At 56.9% G+C, this 15,224-nt stretch overlaps 1 protein-coding gene across 4 annotated transcripts in view; it reads left to right on the top strand.

Annotated features, from left to right (window-relative positions):
• Positions 1-3,460: 3,460 nt before the first annotated feature.
• Elfn1 (extracellular leucine rich repeat and fibronectin type III domain containing 1) overlaps positions 3,461-15,224 on the top strand; it is a 64,394-nt gene continuing 52,630 nt past the window's right edge. For 2 of the 4 annotated variants that reach the window (XM_041646321.1, XM_041646310.1), the window contains exon 1: positions 3,461-3,656. The gene's annotated coding sequence lies outside the window, so the exon portion shown is untranslated. Of the gene's footprint in view, positions 3,657-6,672; positions 6,763-7,425; positions 7,540-15,224 lie in introns of those variants that run through there. The other 2 variants (XM_041646318.1, XM_041646302.1) reach the window with 2 other exon arrangements.

Here is a 15,224-nt window from a genome sequence, read left to right as displayed (position 1 = left end):
ACGTCCTCTCTTGAGTTCCCGTAGCATCTGCTTTCCTATACTGTGACCTCAGAGTGGCTGGAAACTGTCTAACCTTTGCCAGTTTGGGAGGGAAAAGTCATGTCGGGCTTTCATTTGCATTCTGTTAAACGTGGTGACTTCTCATTTGTTGAGAGGCCTTCTCCCTTTTCTGTTTGCTTTCTCTGCCCACTCTACATCTTTGTCACGTTTTTCTTGTTGATTTGTAAGAGCTCTTTATATAAGGGGAAAATGACTAGTGTTTCTTTTGTGGCTTTGGTGTCTTTTGGGGGTTGTGGATGTCACTGTGACGTCTGGGTATAGATGGGATTGTCTGTTTTCCTCTAGGCGTCACTTCCTTTGGGAGCATGTGGAATGGTCCCTTCATACTTCTCAGCTTTCTGTAGAAATAAGATCTCACTGACTCAGTGGATATAAAGTCACTCCCCCTCCCCCCACCCAACCGCCGGGCTGGGCCTTTCTCTGCTGAGTCAGCAGAAATGGGTGTCCCACATCTGTCCAGTGGAAGAGCTGAACCCATTCTTCTAAATCAGTTCTAGGCCTGTGTGGGGTGGGGGTGGGGTGAGGGTATAAGCAGGTGTGTGCAGCAGCCTGTGTGGGGGCAGATAAATACACGCCAAGGGTAAACTGGGCCTGCTGGCTCACACTCAGGGAGCTGAGGCAGGGCACTGGAGTCCCAGGCTAGCCTGGGCTACAGAGGGAGAGCCTGTAGAAGGACACAGAGGAGGAAGAGAGGAAGTTGATGAAGAAAAAAAAGAAGGAGATGGAGATGGCGAAGAGGTCAAAGGGGAGGGGTGAGGGGTGCTTCCTTTTCTTTGTTGGGACCCAGTCTGATAGACCACACTATAAACAGCTGGTACATCTGCATTCCTGAGAATGACTTTTGCAGGTCCAGTATATAAGCTCACGTACCCCGAAGGCACCCTCTGGACCCGGGGGTATGTGTGACCCAGGAACAGAGTGGGGTACGGGTATGCCTTGGTGATGGGCTTCACTGGCCCTCCTCCGCAGCTTCTCAGTGGGGCTCTCTCTCTCTCTCTCTCTCTCTCTCTCTCTCTCTCTCTCTCCCTGTGTGTGTGTGTGTGTCTGTGTGTGTGTGTGTGTGTAGTTCGTGGAGTTCTTGTGTTTCCTGCCAGGACTGATATTCTTCATGAGGGTGAGCTTGGGGATAAATTATAGCGTGTGCCCACTAGGAGGTATTAGGCTTCTCTGCAAACGTGTGTGTGAGGCACACATCATGTCCACATTGTGAGATGCTCTGGGGTCCATATGTCTGCTGATGACAAGTGTCAAGAGAATGGGAGAGGGGACTATGGAGTGTGTGTGGGGGTGGGTGCAGTTGAGAGAGCCAGGGCTCTCACTAGGAGAAAGCTAGCTGAAGCCAGCCTCCCTCCCACCTCTTCCCTTTGGCTCTGACCTGGGGTCAGCTTTGTGGCCTACCCTTCCCAGCTTGAGGAGTGCCTGAATTTTTTTTGGGTGCATCATGCTGCCCAACCAAGCCCCAATGGTATCTTTTTTCCCCAACATCTTAAAGAACTCTGTGTGTGTGGTGGGAGTTGAGGGTGGGCATGCAGACAGTAAGTACTGGCTAAGAGCAGGGATGGTTCCTAGAATGCTGGGGAGGGAGGAGCGGTTACACCTGTCTAGGTTACTAACAGCTAGGCTCTGAGGGGTGCAACAAGACAGACCTTAAGACCCTGGTCTTTGGAACTTCAGTCCCAGTCTGGTTCTCTTGAGGTCTGAGTGCCCCAAGCAAGGGTAGACTGAACAGCTCTGTCCTTGATTGTCATACTCCGTGTCCAAGAATCCACCGGAAGGGGAAGGGCAGACCTTCCTCTAATTTAGGCCTCAACTGGGATCTCGCTCTTCCCCTGTGTTCCAAATGAAAGGTGTACTGGGTGAGGCCTAGGGTCCCGCCAAGTGTGGACTGCCTGCCAGGTGTCACAGGCTCAATGGAGTTTATGACTTGCAGGAGAGTCGCAGGACAAGCCACCGGCCCTGAATCCGGGGGTACCTATCCTTGTCCTCTGGTCGCGTCTGAGCATGGGAACGGTGTGAGGGTTGGGGCAGCACGGCCAGAGGTCCAGGATGAACGCCCCGGGTTCGGGTCCCAGTCCCTAGCATTCCCTTGCTCCTTGCTTGTGTATCTGGCCGCGCGTTTCGGCTCCAGGCTCCTCGCCCTGTCTAGTCTGGGCTGCTCCCCGGAGCCCGGCTCTTGCGGTGAGGAGGTGGGGTCCAAAAGGGTCGAGGCTCTCTGCCCAAGGGGGTCCTCTAGCTCCACAAGCGCACGGAGGCTCGGAAGCTGCGCGCAAGGCCTTAGCCCGGCGAGGGCGCTCTTGAACTTGATTTTGAATTTCAATCCAACGCCAAAGCTCCTGGCTGGGGAAGGGGCGCGGTGGGGAGTGGGAGATCTAGGGACCGGCTCTGCCAGTGTTCTGGGAATAATGAGGGGGTGGGGTGAACTGCCTGGGGCCCAGAGACCCCAGAGAGACGACTTGGATCTCCAGAGAATCGGGAAAGAGGCTAGTAGGAGGGGAATCCACCACTCGGAACCTTCCGGGAATGGGAAGGTGCCGGGCTGATCTCACGCCTCCAGGTCTCTCAGTCCAAGGGGGTGGCGGCAAGCGATTCAGAGGGAAGGGACTGTGAACTGGGTCGGTGACCTTAGGGGGAGAGCAAGTCCCTGGTGGGAAGAAGGGATGTTACGTCTCAGAGGGCCACACAACCTTGTACCACCTCCTATTCTCCTCCCCCGCCGCCTGCCCGGTGAAACAACCGTCCCTGCGGGTGGTGCTGTGACACACGCGCTTACCCAGGGTCTGACTTCGGGGTCAACTTCTACATGGCTTCGTGCGGGTGCGAGTGTGTGCACAGCCGTGACTGTACGTGCGTGCACATCCCCGTTTCTCATACCCACCTCCCTTCGCCACGAGGGGTCCCGACCCCATGACACTCGGGAGGACTTGGGCTCCAAGGCGCGGTTCAGTGGCCTGGGGCACGGACAGGGGATGCCGGCAGGGCCAGGAAAAGGAGAAGAGGCTGTATCGGCGTCCTGAGATGTCCCCACAGCTCCAGCCAACTTCCTCTCCGGGAGCCCTGGCCCCCTCCCCGGGCCACCGATGAACATGCAGCGGCCCCCGCCCCTGCTTGGGTCCCCTCCCCGCGCAGCTCCCACGTCCGACCTGCCTCGCGCTCACAAAATGAACCACCGCCTCGCGTCGCCGCGGCCGCTGCCGCCGCGCCCGCTCCCGAGCTCGAAAGCCGGAGCCTCCCGGCCCCTTCGGCGTCGCCGGCGCCGCGGCCGCCCCGCCTGCCCGGCGGGTCCGGGGCTGCTCCGATCGCTCGGTCCCCGGTTCTTGACGCAGTGAGCGCCGCAGCCCGGCTCCCGCAGGCTCCTCTCGACTCTGGGCGAGAGGCCGATCCCTAAGCCCGGCGGGCTCGGGGAGGGGCCGTTAGCGCGGGCGGGGGAGGAGGTCTGTCTGGAGCCAGCCAGAGCCCCGAGGAGGAAGAGGAGGAGGAAGCAGGGGCAGTCACCGCCGCCGCCGCCGCCGCCGCCGCGGCGCTCCCGGGACTTGGGCGCGCGCGCTCTGTTAGCCGGCGACTGAGCCTCCAGATCCGGGGGCCTCAGCCCAGTTCAGGTAGGAAGGGGTGTGCAGCGGGCGGGGGTCCCCTTTGCCGCAGACGCGGGGTCTACAGGTCCCCGCCCCTGGAGGGGGAGGGGCGGGGAGAATGCGCTCTCGTCGGCTTCCCGGGTGGCGCGGGAGTCCCCAACGGCTCCCACAGCCCTAGTCTCCTCTATTGCCCCAGTCCCCCGCACCCTGCCCTGGGTGTCTGCATCTGGGCCGTGTCCCCTCCTAGCCTGTGGGGTTTCGGATGCAGCGCTTTGAGTCCGAGGCTCCAGGGCGCCCCCCACTCACCGGCGTTCACTAGGCGGGTGCACCCGAAGTTCTCGATTGCCGGGCTCCGGCCGGACAAACTTCCCTCCCCGACTACGCGGATCGGAGAGCCCGGGCTTGGGACCCCTCCCCTCTCCTCGTATTAGGAAGCACCACCCGGGACCTGAAACTTTGCTGAGCGTGCTGTCTAGGTTGGGGGCGGGGAAGAGGGGTCGCTTTGCTGCGAGGAGCACGGGATGGCCGAGGTGCCCCAAGTTGGCCCAGAAGCTGCATCCCTGAGTCTGGATACCTCCGCTCCTAGTTCAAGGAGGAGAAAAAGTGGGTGGTGAGGCCTCGATTTCGTGCGTGCGGCTCACTGGTCTCCAGTCGCTAGAGTCTTGGGAAGGGTATTGTAAGACCCATATCCCCACCCCAGCTGGGTGTCCAGGCTCTGTCCAGCTCCCTGGAAGGACCTGAGTCCTAGTTATTAACAGGCGCCTGTGACAGGAGCCTGTAGGGATTGGGAAAGACGCTGGGCTGGGTTTGGCTGACCCTTCTCAGTTCTCAGGGATCCCATCCCGTCTCCAGCCCACCTCTCTCCTTTCACTTTCCCCTCAGGTCGCGAGGTGTCAGCTTCCCCTCCCCTAACTTTTCTCTTTCCAGACAGCCCGATCTGGACTGTTAACCACCCGGGGTCAAGAGCCTAGGCCGACCTCTTGACACCCAAGCGCTCCAAATGCCCCCCCACCCCAGGTTATGGGTGCAAAGTCCCCAAGGCCATTCTGCTAGGCATGAATGGGGATCACCCTCAAGCAGTTTTGAGTCCTTGTAGCCCACTAGTGACACATTCACCAGCAGCTGCCCAGGGGCTGTGGCGAGCAGACTGGCCTGCGAAGCTCCTGGAAGGGTTTGGGAGGAAGTACCCCGTTCCCTGTGAGGGAAGGAGCCAGTGTCTTCTTGCCCCCCCCCCATAGTGTCTCCTTCCCACGACCTGAAGTATTAGAAGGGTTCTGTACCCTTGTACCCTCTCCCCATCTCACCCCAAAGCTCAGGTCAGAACCTGGGTGGGCTCTAGCATTTGGGAACAAGGGAGTCGGGTTCATCTTCCGGTCTGGAATGAGAGGTTGCAGAGCCCAGACCCCTAACAGTTCGGGGGGGGGGGGGGCGGGGGGGGAGGACTCTTTGTCCCAAGGGTGCCGTGGCCCCGCCCCCTTCGGGTTCACTGCTTCCGAGCCCGCTTCAACAACCTTAGAGCTTGGAGAGCTGAGGTGGTGCATCTTTCCCGCTGCTCTGGGTCTGGGGAGCGGCAGGGGCGTGGAGCGCAGCGATGGGTCCCTGACAGATGTCCTCGCGTGGCGGCGCCGGCGTCTCTGTGATAGAATTAATGGCTTACAAGCAAACGGCCGATCTGTCCGGTCCCGGGGGAAGGGCGGCCCATGGGACTCCCGGATCTTGGTTACAACCAACGGAGCAGCTTGGAGATTGGGGGGCATGGCCTGGAAAACCCAACCCTCTTACTAATGTCCCCCACCCCCACCCCCGGTAACTGAAAGCTCCTATATTGGATGTCCTGGGGACCCTATCATGGAAGGACGGCTATCTATCAGTGCTGGTGTTTCCCCTTCTTTAAGCTGACCTCCTGGGACCTTCCTCCCTCTCCTGCAGACTGGTGACCCTGGGAAGTCACAAACTCGCCTTGAGGATGGGGCTATATTGGTCCATAGCGCTCTGGGGACCTGAACCTCAGCTTGCTTGTTCTTTGTTGAAGGGGTCAGAGGAGCAAAGTTCAGTTGAGTGAACCTGGGGGCACGTGCTAACGCAGTGCCTGGTACACAAGCAGCTCTCACCCTTAAATATCTAGACTCACCAGACTTATAGCAGGGTTTTGGTCATGCTTGGCCAGGGGGAACCCTAGAGATGTGGAGAGTTTGCCCCTTCTCTTGGAGTTTGCCGTGGGGAACTGATGGCAAGGGTGTCAGGCTCCTCCTATCCACCTGCATAGAACTGACCAGACTCAGAGTACCATCCATGAGTGACTGGAAAGTCACAGGGACAATCTTAGATCAGTGGATGGGAGCCCCTTTTAGATACGGCTGTGTTGGAAGGGTTTCCCCCACCTCCAATCCCAGGTCCATGGGCCAGGGCCTAGAACATTCAGGCCAGCAGTATTTATCTATCTGATGCTCTTAGACTGGGCTTTGACAATAACAGAAGGCCAGGCTGGGGAAATGACAATCATCATCTATGGCCCAAGGGCCCTGCTGCCCTCCTGTGTCTAACCTGATCCTATCAGTTACACATTTCCAAGACATAGTCTTTGCCTACGTTGGGTATCCCTTTCTAGGAGTCCTATCCAGCAAGGGCTGGGAAGGCACACAGTCTTCAATTTCCAAGTTCATCCAGTGCTTGAAGGCCTGGCAGGGGGAAGGTAGCTAAGAGCCCACCACCCCCTTCCAGCTCCTGTAGGTGCCCAGGCCAGGAGGGAACCCAGCCTGCCACCCTAGAGCAGGGCCAGTCCATACACAGGACTGGATGGTGCTATGGGCGTTCATTCACTTTCCTTCTTCGGTCCCCACACACTATAGGATTTATCTTGATTTGCTCTGCCACTGAATTGAGTCAACTCTTTTGTATGCTCGGTGAATTGCCCAGCTGCTGGCGAGGAGCGGAGGAGCGGAGAGAGCGTGCAGGGGGGTACTGAGGCCGGGAATCAGGAGCGGGCGGGCGGGGAACAGGAAATGGGGAGGGGGCGCCGCGTGGGGACGAGATGGGCTGTGTGGGGAGCCGGGATCTGCCGGAGGCACCGAAGGCACCGGTGGGGCTGTGAACAGGACTTATCCAGGACGCTGTCATCAGCGTACCGGCCAGAGTAAGGAGTCCATATGGCTCTGATCCTCTAGCTAGGGTCTTCTTGGGCCTGGGGCAAGCCTTTCCTGACTCGGTTTCTCTCCTGGGGCTTCCTTACAAGCAGGCACACATCAGGAATGGTAGGCAAAGCTGGAGGGGTGCTGGAGAGCCCTTCAAGTCCTCTCAGAGGTTGGGGTGAGTGAGTGAAGGATGGGGGTCAGAGACAGGAGCATCGTTCTGGGCTCCTAGGTCCCAGCTGTCTGGGATCTGGGCCAGTTCCACCGGAAGACCTGGCTCCTGAGATGGTCTTAGTGTGTTGGTGGTGATGGGGTCGTGCGAGACCCTTGCTGAGGCAGCAGATAATCCTTTCTACTTAGACGTGCAGGAGGGACTATCAGGTGTCCCCCACCCCTGCAGTTTCCTCCGCGATCTCCAGCTCCCATGAGCCGGATCCTGAGGGCGATACAAGCCCGGAGCGCAGAGGGGACCGGGAGGCGGGGAGGAGGGAGGGCGCGCGGCTCTCGGAGCCGGACTGAGCGCCGGCGGAGCGGGTGGAGGGAGCCGACTGGTGGCGAGGGCGGGAGGGGGAGGGGAAGGAGGGCGGGCGGCGGGAACCAGCCCCCCCCGGACCCCCCCTCAGGCCGCGCGGCGAGGGGCGGGGCGCGCGCGCAGATCGATGGGCGAAGCTGGGGAGGAATTTCAATCCGAGAGCGAACTTAGAGCTTGAAGGACGGAGGCGGCAGCAGTGGTGGCGGTGGCGGGTACAGCCCCGGAACGCCGGCCGAGCCGGGCCGGGCAGGTAAGCGTGAAGCTCGGGGTTCTTGCGTCGCAGCGTGGCCCGAAGCCGAGCTTGGGCCGGTGGGACCCCGGCCACTCCGCAGGAGACCAGCCGGCGACGTTGCGCTTCTTTCACCCCAACGCGCAGCGTGCGCCCCTGACCCCCCGACTGCGCCCTAGGCCCTGTGCAGGAACCCGAAGCGGTGCAGCTGGTAAAGTTGTAGCAACTTGGCTGTAGAGGAATCTGAGCCGGCTCAGTCCCGCAGAGCCGGAGACTAGGGGTACTAATGTCGCCTCAGAGTCACTGCCGCAGCCTTTAGCCTCCAGTCGGAGCAGCCCCTTTCCCAGCACTTTGCTTCGCTGAGTGCACCCCAGTCTGCTCCCCAGTGCCAACGACCCTCCACGGCCACTGCCAGGCCTGGAAACCTTCGCACTGTTCACGCACCTCCTCACCCGAGTCCCTGACCCCCCCCCCCCCCCCCCCGCCCTGTCTACCATCCTTCCCACGGCTGGGGATCATTTTGGCAGGGCACCTGAGACTGTTCAGTCACACATCAGAAAGGCTAGGGTCTGAATCGAAACTACTGGGTTAAAACCCTGGCGTGGGAGTTGAGGACTTTACTAGAAATTTTGTGGACCCCTCCCCGCAAACTTGGAGCTGTCCTCATGGCCATTCGTCTAAGGGTTGGGGTGAGAAACCCTGTGAACCTGATCTCCCACCGTTCCTAACCTGCTTGTTCCTTAAGTTAGTGCCAGACACCACCCCCTCCAGGACCTGACAGCATCTGAGATCGAAATATTATGCTCTTCAAGGTAGGGGTTATGCGACCTTGAGTCAGGTGACGTCTCTAAGCCTCAGTTTTTCTGTCCGTAAAATGGGGATAGGATAATACTTTCAGAGAAGTAAAGGGTTAATGAAGATGGATGTGGGGGGCTGTTTTCTCCAGCCTGGGGCAGGAGGAAACCCAGATGGAGCTGTTGGATGTGTCCACCCCCTGTGTTGGGTTGTGGGGGTTATGAGTGAACTACTCCCAGGAGAGCTTGGGATCTTTGGGCACAGGAGTTCTAAAAGGTATCAGAGCTGGGAGCAGGTATAAAAAGCAAGCCGGCTCCTCAATCTCTCCTATAGACACATTCTGAAGAGCCACCCCGTCCAGCCCAGAGAGGCAACGATTAGATTGGAGGTATGTCACCAAAAAGCCAGAAATAACCCCACCTCTGTGCCTCCCCTGGCCTCATCAGCCGTCACCTTGTCGTCGAACAAGTGTTGAAGAGACAGATTCTTAAGTCCCATTCCCCAGCTGTGTGTCCCAAGCCACCAAAGGTGGAGGGTTAAAGTCCAGATGGCTGAGGGTAGCCTAAGGGAACACCCATCTTCTCTGGATCCAGGGGCTGGCACCTCCCAGCTTTAACTTTTACTTTCCTGGGCCCTCAGAGGTCCAGGCAGGTTGAAGCCGGTCTGAAGCACCCCTCCTTCCACTCTGCCCAGCAGAAGCCTTTGGGGTCTCCAGGTGAGAAGGGAAGATCTGTGCTTTGTTATTTTCTCTGTCCTCCTCCTCCTCCCCCAGGACCTTGGGTGTGTGTCACTCAGCATGGTACAGCAGGCAACCCTGTCTGCTGACCCTGAGAAAAGCTGGGGTGGACACCTTAACTGGACCCCCACTCTGAGGCCTGAAGGAGAGGGGAGGGGGATCTCTGACTATAGGAGAGGCAATTCTGTCACACCCTTCCCTTCTTTGGAAAACACCAATTTCCCCAAAGTGCCTTGGCCTTGAGTTCCTTACACCTTGGTTGAGGAATCTGCTGGACATTTCTCCCTTGCCTCCCCTTAAAAAAATCAGGTGGTTGTTGCTCCCTGGAGAGTCCCAAGCCAGGGACTCAGTTCAACCCTGCCATTTGAATCATGGGAATTAAATCCTTGGCCTCACACTCTTCAGCCAACTTAGTAGGACCAAAACTCTGACCGAGTTGAACCAGGCAGCGCAGTAGGGCCTCTTTCTCCCTGTGCCTCTTGCCTGTCTCCAGGAACTAAACGCCACCTCTAGATTCTAGGGAACTATCCTCAACACCCGTGAAGTCTTTCTCAGATCCTGCCAAGTCACCGTCCCTGAGGAACCCAGTTCCCATCTGTAGGAGACCGGACTCTAAGTGGCACGGCACGACTCAGCTACTCTAGCTTCCCAGATATTTACGAGCAGAGAGTCCCTGGCCCCCCCCATGAACTCATATTTCTCAGCTGAAAAAAGCTAAGCCTTGTAGCCATCGGGGTGGGTGCCACACAGATAGGGACAGAAGGAACGAGATGGAAAAAAAAATGTCACTGGGCTGACCGGCAGGAGAGGGATCCCCAGAGTCAGCGATAGGGCCATAAATTTCTGGGTGTAAACGTGAAAGAGATGACGGTGTAACATCAGACACTGGATACATTTCTTACTCTCCCCACACCATTGTTCTTCTCCTTTTGTTATCTGTCCTGGATTTACTTTCTCTCAACAATGCACCGAATGTCACCTGGACTTGAGTGAAGTCTCTGCTGGAGTTGCTGATGGCATGTGTCCCCGAAGGGAACTTGACATTATCCATTCCTAAGGTTCACGTGAGGAGAGGAGGCCCAGAGAGGCACAGGATGGTGCCCAGAGTCACACAGCAAGCCAGGTTGGGAGGAATAGTTATTTATTCAGGCTGCTGGGACACCTGTTTTCTCTTGCATCTGTGCTGGGGGTGGGCAAGAAGTGGGATGCTACTTGTGGCCTTGTTTGACTCCTCTGCATTCCTATCTGGGCATCTGATTCCATGGGCCCTACTCTGTCCCCTGAGGCTGTCTGTCAGCTTCCTTTCCTAGAGGGGAGAGCAAGACAGGAGTTGGGGGCTAGTCAGGGACTCTTGGCCACCTCAGCTCACAAGTACTGAGCTCCGAGAATGAGGCTATGGTGCAGAGAGAGAGAGAGAGAGAGAGAGAGAGAGAGAGAGAGAATGTGGTTCTTTCTGATGGAGAGCAACTGATCTGGACCATCTTCCAGAAAGGTCTAGGACCTTCCAAGGTCAGGAGTCACAAGCTGTAGGACTTAAACTGGAGGCTGAGAGCTGCCTCCTCGCTGCAGGCTGCCCCAGTGGGCCCAGACCTCAGGGTTGGAAAGAGATCAGAAGCCTAGGCCAGCCTAGCCTCCTTAGGCAAAATACAGAATGGGAATGGGGGTGGATGGGGGGAGCGCTCGCTCCCTGCTCCCTCTGGACTCTGGATAGGAGGAAAACCGAGTGTTAGTGGGCTCAACTCACCAGCACTGAGACCACTGCTCCATGGCCCTTTCCACATCCATTTGGCCGAGAGTCTGAGGTAGTGGCCAGCACTGGGAACCTGTGTCTTGATGATTTGACCTCCTTCTGGTCTCTGCCACTGTGACCTGTCTCTTAGGGTCCCCTCTCTTGTGAGACAATCTCATACTTTTATGCCCCCAATATGGAGGGGTACGGCTTCAGAAGATGTTCTCCTGGTTTTTAAGGGATGCACAGGCTTGGCCTTAGCTAGGTGCTGGGGGGTGTTAGCGTACCCTATGATGTGGTCTTCAAACTTCTGCTGTCCCCCTGTAGTTTCTGCCACAAGAGTCTCCCTGTGCCAGCCCCAGGCATGGACTCCAGGCACAGGAAGAGACAATTAGAAGGGATTCTGGGGGCACAGGCAGGGCCAGGGCCACTTGCAAGTCCTGGGCACCTCCAAAAGAAGCTGAGGTTCAGAAAAAAAATGAGGGTGGGAAGGCATGAGCTGGCCTAGAAACTCCCATTAGCCCAGCCTGGCAGCTCAGCTCCACTTTCCAAGCAACCCTTCCACATGACAGATGGGGAAATTGAGGCCCAGATAGGACTGTTGCCATGGCGATCCAGACAGAGCACTCAGACCACACTCACCCCCACACCTGACTTCTCCCCTCAGCATGAGCAGGTTCCCAGCCTTGCAGATGAGAAAGCTTTACTCCTGCCCGTAGGTGTCCATCATGGAGGTGAGGGTTCCTTGGCTTCGTGTCCCCCAGAACCCTCCAGCCTCAGCAGCGCATCCGCCCTCTCCCCTGGTGATCACACCTCCATCAGAGCTTTTCAGGCAATGCCGACAGGACAACCGAGACCCAGAGAGTCTGCCCCCATAAGCTACAACTTCGCCCCTGGCAACAGCATCCTGCCTTGGAAGTTGTTGGGTCCAGACAGAATCTTGCTTATCGCGGGAACCCCAGGGAAGTGATTGACAGCCTGAGACTCGCTTGTGTTTACCGACAGATCCCAGTTTTATTTTCAGTAGGATCAAACCCCGGCAACTCTTAGTCATTAACTTCCTCTGGTTTAGTAAACACGGAAGCTCGTATGGGCTGCCACATAGTCCCAACACACAGACTCCTCTCTCTCTCTCTCTCTCTCTCTCTCTCTCTCTCTCTCTCTCTCAGGGATGAAGGCAACCCTGGCTGGCAGTGTGGAGGTGGGGTGAGGATTGTGTCTGGAAAGGGGTTGTAGACCTTTCCAGGGTACACAGCGCCAAAGAGAGGGAGGGATTTGTGGTCAGCCGTGGCTTCTGCATGTAGTCACTGACGGCCCTCTGCTCCTGTAGTGCTTTCTTCTGGCAAAGGACCTTGGGCTAGATCCTCACTGTGCCCACGGCTCAGATGCCAGGGGACCTGAGGCTTCTCAGGTTTGTTCCTTGAGAGGTCAGTGCCTTGAGCCAGGAAGGGTACCAGCTGATGAACTGGAAGTCCCTGCCCTGCCTGGTAGAGTGCTGAACCTGGTTCCTGACTGTCTCATATGGGGAGAGAACTTCAGGGGCCTTCCCAGCACCTAGCGGCATCAGGGTACCCTGGATGCCATCCCTGAAAGAGCTACAATCCCTCATGTCCATCAGTGCCACTGCTGCTCCCTACAACCAGGGTCTCTGGGAGGGGTGGGCTGCAGTTCAAGGGTGATCCCTTGCCAGTCATGTGACCTGGGAGTAAAGCCCTCCTCCTTGGGCCTCCGAGTTTTAATTTGTCAAATGTGTCTGAAGTATCGGGTGACATAAGGGACTGAAAACAGAATCTTGGGTGGGAGATGGGTGGGGAGACGCTCTGCTGCAGGATGAGGCTGCGCCGGGCAAGGGGCTGAGACTGTAAGCCTTTGGTGTGGGGTGTGGCCTGCTTGGGGTCCCTTTCTCTCCTCTGAGCCATGACATCCCCCATGTAAGGTGAAGAGAGTTGGTTCGGACAGATCGTCACAATGTATCTGTATAGAAGAGGCAAGGCTGCTGTACTTCTTGAATTTGGTGCTCTGTTCCGTGGGACCCTGATATCCTGGGTGGGGGCACTTCTTCTGTGCCCTGTGTGTGTGTGTCAGGGGGAGAATGCCAGGGGAGGAGGAACAAGCTGAAAGGGCAAAGGACCTTCAAGGCCAACGTGGACAAGCGCCCAGGTTAAGAAGTCCAAAGAAAGGCCACAGGGTTCTGGCTGACCCCAGGCTGAAGTTCATGGGAAGAGGTCATTCTTGTTCTCAGGGCCCAGTGAAATTTCTGGGAGACCAGGTTGACGGGATATATTTAAAAGGCCTCTCTGAACTGCTCGTGGTGATGCTGAGGAAGCTGAGGGAGGGTAGCCTGGGATGCAAAGAGAGACACTGTTTCATGATGAGCAGATGGATAAAGAAAGAACCCCTCGCCGGCGGTGGTGGCGCACGCCTTTAATCCCAGCACTCGGGAGGCAGAGGCAGGTGGATCTCTGTGAGTTCGAGACCAGCCTGGTCTACAAAAGCTAGTTCCAGGACAGGCTCCAAAAGCCACAGAGAAACCCTGTCTCAAAAAACAAAAAACAAAAAACAAAAAAAAAAAAAACAAAAAACAAAGAAAGAACCCCTCCCCATGCCCTGCAGCCAAGAAGTCTGTTTGAGGCACAAGTTGGAGTCTGACTCTTGAGGGTCTCAGGAGCCAGGCTGACACACAGGTGATGGAGAACCCGTGACGTTTCTTTTGACATCGCTTGACTAGTTAGAGCTGGGCCAGCAAGATGGTTCAGTGGGCAAAGGCACTTGCTACCGAGCCTGACTACCCGAGTTGTGTCTCCAGGACCCACATGGTGGAAGGAGACTCCTGCAAGTTGTCCTCTGACCTCTCCACGAGCACTGTGGCTTGCAATGCCCCGCCCCCTCTGATAAGAGAAATGTACTTTTCTTAACATGGAGCGATGTTCCTATGGAGAAAAATATTCTATAAAGTGAAACCTTTCTTACCTCTGTGTGTGTTAGGAAATGAGGGACACACCCCATGGAGAACAAGGCTTTGAAAAGTGTGTCTTGCTTCCTTTTGATGTCCTTTAATGCCTCAGAGGTGGAAATGGGGGTACATGTGCCCCCGCGGATTCCTGCAGGCTCTGGTGACAGTGGTGAGCCTTCTTGGGAACCGGTATCTGTCTTGGAGACAGGGTTATAGGACATGCGGATGTGTGTGCAGGGAGGAACAGCGTGGACAGCTCGGGCTTTTTAACAGGAACACGCTCTTGTCTCAAACCCGGCAGAACCGGTGGATCTGTGGAGCTCTGGCAGGCTCTCACCTGTTGGGTCTGAGCGCTGCCTGGCTCCTCTGTCCTGAGAGCTCAGGGAAGAGACTCAGGCCTCTGAGGTGTTCGCCGCCTGGCAGACATCTGGGCTTGTTTTGGTTTCCTCCGTCTGGTGTCCCCACAGAGCAAGGACATGTTAGATCTGAGGGATGCGCTTCGCCAGGGATGGCGTTTAGGAAAAACAGCTTGTCAGAAATCCAGGGTGTCAGGACTGGAAAGACGGCTCCGTCTAGAGCAGCGGCTCTCAGCCTTCCTGATGCCTCGGCCCTTCAATGCAGTTAGTTACTCACGTTGTGGTGACCCCTAACCGTAAAATTATTTTTGTTGCTACTTCATAACTTGAATTTTGCTGCTGTTATGAATCCTAATGTAAATATCTGCGTTTTCGGATGGTCTTAGTCATGACCCCTGTGAAGGGGTCGCGACCCACAGGGTGAGAACCACTGGTCTCTAAAGCAGCTGCCTGAGGACCCGAGCTCCGTGTCCAGAGCCCTCAGAAGAAACTGGGTGTGGTGGGTCCTTGCCCTGTAATCCCGAACTGGGGAGATGGAGACAGGAGGATCCTTGGGGGCCTCGCCTATATGGTGGGCTCCAGTTCAGTGAGAGACCGTGTCTCTACAAGCAAGATGAATCGCTCCTGAAGACCAAGATTGACCTCTGCCCCCCCACATGCACGCACGCACGTGCGCGTGCACAATGGTCAGGCAAGGCCAGCCAGTGCACACAAGGGCTCACTGCCCCCCAGAAGGCCAGAGTACTGCTCTGTGACCAGATGGACAATCCTACCACAGCCAGCTCAATCTGGGACACAGAGAATGGCGAGTGACCTGGTAGCATTCAACCGCCTGCTGCACAGCCCCCAGGTCTACATCATTACTGTCCCCACCCTCAGATGATGAAAGCCCAGCCCCTCAGCCTCACACACCCAATTGTGTGTGTGTGTGTGGGGGGTGTCTTTCACCCTGCTTTTCTCCCACGCCCCTCCCCATGCACCCTGTTGTCTCTGAGGCATCCCCCTATGCTCCATCATGCTTCCCCAGCTGAGTGACTCAGGAAGGTTGGCTAGTGTCACGCTGAACAATTGACCGTGGCAGTAAATTTGGGAATGAGGGGTGGGTGAGGGATAGAGGAAGACGTTGGGTTCTCCATG

Source organism: Microtus oregoni, unplaced genomic scaffold (assembly GCF_018167655.1).
Source record: "Microtus oregoni isolate MIOR12 unplaced genomic scaffold, Mior012 000003F_ref0000135, whole genome shotgun sequence".
Classification (NCBI taxonomy): Eukaryota; Metazoa; Chordata; class Mammalia; order Rodentia; family Cricetidae; genus Microtus; species Microtus oregoni.
This window is presented reverse-complemented; position numbering and strand designations above follow the sequence as displayed.